This window comes from Pan paniscus, chromosome X (assembly GCF_029289425.2).
Source record: "Pan paniscus chromosome X, NHGRI_mPanPan1-v2.0_pri, whole genome shotgun sequence".
NCBI lineage: Eukaryota > Metazoa > Chordata > Mammalia > Primates > Hominidae > Pan > Pan paniscus.
The window spans coordinates 22,110,677-22,116,977 of NC_073272.2; positions in this window are offsets into that span (position 1 = coordinate 22,110,677).

Sequence of the window (6,301 nt, forward strand, 5' to 3'; positions counted from 1 at the left end):
TTTGAAATTCAAAATACCCTCTCTGCAGCAAATTTGGCTTTCTCTCCCTCCTCCCTACCCTGTCCTCACTCTCAATTGTAAAAACAATATTATAACATCTAAGAGTGCTCAGAGAAAAAACTTCAAATTCCTAATATCACTACTATCATTTCTGTTTGTTGGTTTTACTCTTTGCCCATACACATTTATGTTTTTAAACACAGTAGCAATCATACAACATTGTATTCTTAAACATATTCAACCTGTATATTGTATTTAATACATGATATTGTATTCTTTTTAAATGTTTATTTTACTTTTTAAATCGACAAATAAAATTGTACATATTTGTCATGTACAACATGACATTTTGAAATCCATGTATTTGTGGAATGGTTAAATTGAGCTAATCAACATATGCATTATCTCACATAATTATCGTTTTTGTGGTGAGAATACTTAAAGTGTAAATTCGTAACATTTTTCAAGACTACAATATGTTGTTATTAACGACAGTCACCATGTTATACAATAGATCTCTTGAACTTATTCCTCCTATGTAACTGAAATTTGTATTTTGCTTGTTATTCTCAACTCTCTTTTGAAAAGAGACCTGGAATTTTCTTTCTTTCTTTCTTTTATTTTTTTATTTTTTGAGATGGAGTCTCGCTCTGTTGCCTAGGCTGGAGTGCAGTGGCGTGATCACTGCAACCTCCGCCTCCGGGGTTCATGCCATTCTCCTGTCTCAGCCTCCCGAGTAGCTGGGATTACAGGCACGTGCCATAACGCCCGGCTAATTTTTCATATTTTCAGTAGAGACGGGGTTTCACCGTGTTAGCCAGGCTGGTCTCGATCTCCTGACCTCGTGATCCACCTGCCTCGGTCTCCCAAAGTGCTGGGATTACAGGCGTGAGCTACCGCGCCCGGCCGAGATCTGACATTTTCTGTAGGGATATTCTAGCTGGAAGAAGTCAGAGAGAAAGAGAGAGAGAGAGAGAGAGAGAGAAAATGTGTTGATTGTGTGAGTTTCAGGCTTTTCAAAAGTGATGTAACATTTACCTTAGATTTTCTTAACCAGAAATTTGAACCCAACCATCTTGGCTTGGAAAAGGGTACGGAATGTAATTAAACTAAAATTTGTGAATGAAAGTAGAGCAGCATTTTCTTTCTGCCAGATTGCTAATTAAATGCCACGGAAGACTTGCATATTTAATTTTAGCCATGTAAAGAATGTGCAATAGTTGGTAGGCAAGAGTTTTGGCCAGGAAAGAAATGATTATATTTTTAGATCATTTTGCTACCCCTGTTAATTTATTATTCTGTGATGTAGCTCAAGTTTAGAAATGGAAACGTTCCTTGATTTGATCCAGAGTTAGGGTTTTGCCAGGCGAAAGGGCAAAGTACTTGAGAATATCAGCAGAAGAATGATCGAAGTGATGTGCTGTGAGTTCTAGGCAGAAAGGGCAGGAGATGGAGGCAGATGAAGGTTGATAGATGAAGACAAAGTAGGGGATGTCAAGGGGCCGGAGTTCTCTGTAATAAGAACAGACGGTAGTGGTAAAAATAGAGCAAGAGAGCTGGAAGACTGGGGGTTGTGTTCAGCAGGTTTATTAAATTTGAAATAAAATCTGAAATGCAAGTGAGTTGGCCTATTTAAAAAGTTTTTTTTTTTTTTTTTTTGGCTTTTATGTTGTGAAACATTGGGACAAGAACAGAGAATAAGGCATGGGAATAGAAATCCATTCATTAAGTTATTCATGCATTAATGCAATAGTTACCTTGCTTAGCCCCTCCTATGTGCCAGATACTATGTTGAGTGAGGGAAATACAGTAGTGAACAAGGCAGAAAATTTTCAGTTGGTTTGACATTTATACTCTAATGGAGGAGTCAGGCACTTAACAAATAAAATATCAAGTTGTAATACGAAAAAGAAATTATAGGAAGGGCATAGAGGTATGAGGGCTGGGGAGCAAATATGATGGTCAGACAAGTGAAAGGGGGATAGAGGAAGGGGAACATGAAGGAAATGAGGGAGGAGGCTAAGTAGAGATCTGAAGAGAGGGCAAAAGAACCGCAAGTGCAAAGGTCCTGAGAGGGGAATATGCTGGGCAGGTCTATCCCTACCATTTGGCAAGCCCAGAGCAAGAGTACACACGGAAACCCACATACTCTATGCCTGATTGTGAAAAGTTATAAAATATTATAAAATGTATTCTATCATCTTCTTGACATATCAATATTGGCCTGGAAGGCCAGGTCCAGATTTAGAGTTCTTGGCCTCCTCAGAGTTCTGCACCAGAACCTGATGGTACAGGGTGAGCCAGCCCCTGGCTCCTGAGCCCAGCCAGAGGTCAAGCTCCCTTTCTCTTCCCACCCCAGAATCCTCCAAACACCACGAGGGGTCTTGCACAATGTGGATGGACACCCTGCCTACGTGTCCAAGCTCTGTTTACACAGCCCCAAACAACTGCCCTTTGATGGTTCCTTGGGACTAGAGATGTGCTCATTTGTAACACGGTCTGCTGTTGGGAAGATGGACCAGGGAAGGGGACCACGGTGGCTGTGGAAGCCAGCTCTTGGTCCCCTGGGCAGTGTATTCTGGGGTCCTGGTACCTGGATTGTGGTCTAGGTGGGGCACAGGCTCTGGATGGGCATAGCCCTTTGACCCTACTGACTCCTGCCCTATGGGGAAGAATGTGGCTATGGGGGGTATCAGAGGAGAACCCATTAAATCATGGGGCTCAGGGAAGTAGCCCCTTTTGCTGCTTGCTACCTTTGAGTGTGGCATTTTTGCTTGCTACCTTTGAGGAGGAACAAGGAAGCTATTCCTATATCCTCAGGATTTGAACTGTGATGATGGAGGAGATATGAAGCTTTCGTTCTGTAGAGGGTCTATAAAAAGTAAAGGAAGGAAGAAAAGGAAACCAGAATGTATGGAGCATCTGTGCTGAGCCTGGCTGTGTGAAATACACTTTTGCTTGTGTGATCTAATTTAATCTCCCGAATAACCCCGGGAAGTAGACTTTGCGCGCTCCTGCATAAGGTTAAGAAAATAAACTTAAGGAGGTCACTTCCGTGCCCAGAGTCACATAGCCAATGAGCCAGGGAGCACAGGCTCAAACCCAGGGCTCTGGCTATTTCTAAAGCCCATATTCTTTCCACTACAACACATTGCTTTGAAAGACCTCCTCAAAGAAAGACTTCATTTGTAATGAGAGTAAAGAGCAATATAGACAGTAAAATCTCACACTGTTCAGACATGAAAATCACGGCAGGAATCCTCATTCCAGGACTGATTCCTGTCTTGAGGTCCCCAGCTCTCCTGGGAGTCCTTGAAAACAGTATGTGAGTTTATGAGCTTTAGGTATTTTTAAAAATTGAGGTAAAATTTATCTAGGGTGAAATGCACAGATCTCAAATATGCAATTTGAAGAGGTGTTTTTATTTTTTTGCAAATGCAAACACTCGTGTAACCACTACCCCAATCAAGACAACAGGGGGACTCTAGCCAATAATAATTTAATTGTACATTTAAAAAGAACTAAAAGAGTATAATTGGATTGTTTGTAACACAAAGGATAAATGCTTGAGGGTATGGATACTCAATTTTCATGAAGTGATTATTATGCATTGCATGCCTGTACCAAAATATCTCATGTACCCCATAAATATATACACCTACTATGTACCCACAGAAACTAAAAATACAGAAAAAATTTAAAAAGATATTTATTTCCTCAAGACACGTCCCTCGCTCCAGAAATTTCCCTGTGCCTCTTTCTAGGTAATCTCCCCACACAATAGGCAAACACTGCTCTGATTTCTATTACTATGGATTTGTTTGACCTGGTTTAGAACTTCATGTAAATAGAATCACACAGTATGTATTCTTTCTTTTGTATGTGACTTTTTGCTCAGCATGTTTTTCAAGATTTATCCATATTATTGGATAAAAGGTGTTCTCTCCTTTTTATAGCTAAGTAGTATTTCAGTGTATGAATATATCACAATTTGTTTATTTTTTCACCTATTGATAGGCACTTGGGCTCTTTTCTATTTTTGGCTTATAAATAAGGCTGGCATAAACATTCTTGTACATGTCTTTTTATGAATATGTGTATTCATTTATTTTGGGCATATATCTATGAAGGGAATTGCCTTGTTGTATGGTAGGGGTAGGTTTAATTTTTTAAGTAACTGCTAAAGTTTTCCAAAGTTGTTACAGCATTTTACACTCCTACCAACAATGTATAAGAGTTTCAGTTGATAAGCTTCTCTAAATTTAAAATATTTAATTTTGAAATATTTTAATCATAAAAAGTAAGGATAATATTAATAACTGATAACCATGTATCTATCACTAAGATTTAACTTGTTAATGATTTCCTGTATTTGTGTCAGGTCTTAATAAGTGAAATATTACAGATATACTCGAAGGCCGTCTCCCCCATCTTCATCCTTTTCCTCCTCCCTGGAAGTTACAATCATCCTGAAGTTGCTGTGTATCCTTACCATGTCTATTTTTATTTTTATTTTTATTTGAGATGGGGGTCTTGCTCTGTTGCCCAGGCTGGAGTGCAGTGGTACAATTATAGCTCACTGCAGCCTCAACCTACTGGGCTCAAGTGATCCTGCTGCCTCAGCCTCTCAAGTAGCTAGGACTACAGGTCTGCACCAATGTACCTGGCTAATTTTTTTTATTATTTTTAATTTTTTTTGGTAGCGATCCGGGTCTTCTTTGTTGCCCAGGCTGGTCTTGAACTCCTGCCCTCAAGTGGTTCTCCTGCCTCAGCCTCCCAAAGTGCTGGGATTACAGGCGTGAGCCACTGTGCCCACCTATTTTTAGATATAGGACATAGTATATGAACCATTTTCAATATTTCAACAATTCTAAAAAAGATGATGTATTTTTCTATGACACATCTGGGCATAGTATTTGAAATAGCAGCCATCTTAATAAAAAAGTCAATTTAATACTTTAAACATTTTTATTTCCTGCTTATTGTTATTTATTGATTCTAATGTATATTAATTAGGTTGTTTACTCAAAATTTATAGAAAATGGGGAATATTAATTTTTATTTTAAAAGATAGATTGTGTGGCAGATGAAAATCTTTCAAAGCTTGGAATCCTTCAAGGGAAAGCAATGAAGAAGTTCTTGGCGGTTGTACTGGTGGGAACTGTAGAGCTAATACAACCCTCCTGTATTATGGATAAGAAAAAACCGAGTCACATACCAGTTGTGACTTGCTAGGTTTTTGCAGTTAAAGCATACCAGCTCAGGACCAGAACCAGGCCTTCTGATGTCCATTCTAGAATTCTCTTGATCACCCCATGCAGCTTCCATGCCACTGAAGGCGATCAAAGATGGAGAAGGAAGAAAGGAGAGAAGAAAATGTGATGTGGAGGCGGGAGGAAGGAAAAACTTCATAAAAACACGACGGCAGAAATGTGGTATTTTAAGCAAGACGTTTGCCCTTCATATGAATGATTCTTGGATTTTTGGTGTATATTTTTGGTAGCAGTATGCGGTGAGTCACTAACAAAGAGCTTGAGACAGATGAGTTAACATAAATGGACCAAAATAAGCTGTGGTCTCTAGGCTGAGCAGCTGTTGGACAGACCTGCCAATATTTTATTTCCCAGAGACACTTGCAGTGGATTAAAGTGAGCACGCGGCAAATGCTTCATTAGAAAATTCCATACCTTTCAGAGTTTCCTGTGCCTGAGATGTGGCTTTCCAGGGGAAAGGCAAAAACTCCTAGCTATTTATTGAAGTTTCACTGTGTGGAAGAGGGTAGGCAAGAGGGGCTTGTTGGTGGAGGGATAACACAGAGAGGCAGAGGAATCAGAAAGTCTTAGGTTTTCAGCCCCAGTTGTGCCACTAAGCTGTGTAACTGAGGTGGGACTCCTTTAGCCTTCTCTGTGGTTGTTTTTCATCTTCTGAATGATGAGCTTTTATACAAAGATCTCCTAGGTCCCTTCCAGTTTAAAAATTTATAGTTCTCAGGCCAGGAGTGATGGCTCATGCCTGTAATCCCAGCGCTTTGGGAGGCCAAGGCGGGTAGATCGCTTGAGCTCAGGAGTTCGAGACCAGCCTGGGCAACATAGTGAGATCCTGTCTCTACAAAAAATACAAAAATTAGCTGGGTGTGGTGGCTTACACCTGTAGTCCCATCTACTCGAGAGGCTGAGGTGGGAGGATCACTTGAACCCAGGAGGTGGAGGTTGCAGGGAGCCAAGATTGAGTCACTGCACTCCAGCCTGGGCAATAGAGCGACACCCTGTCTCCAAAACAAAAATTATAGTTTTCATTAATT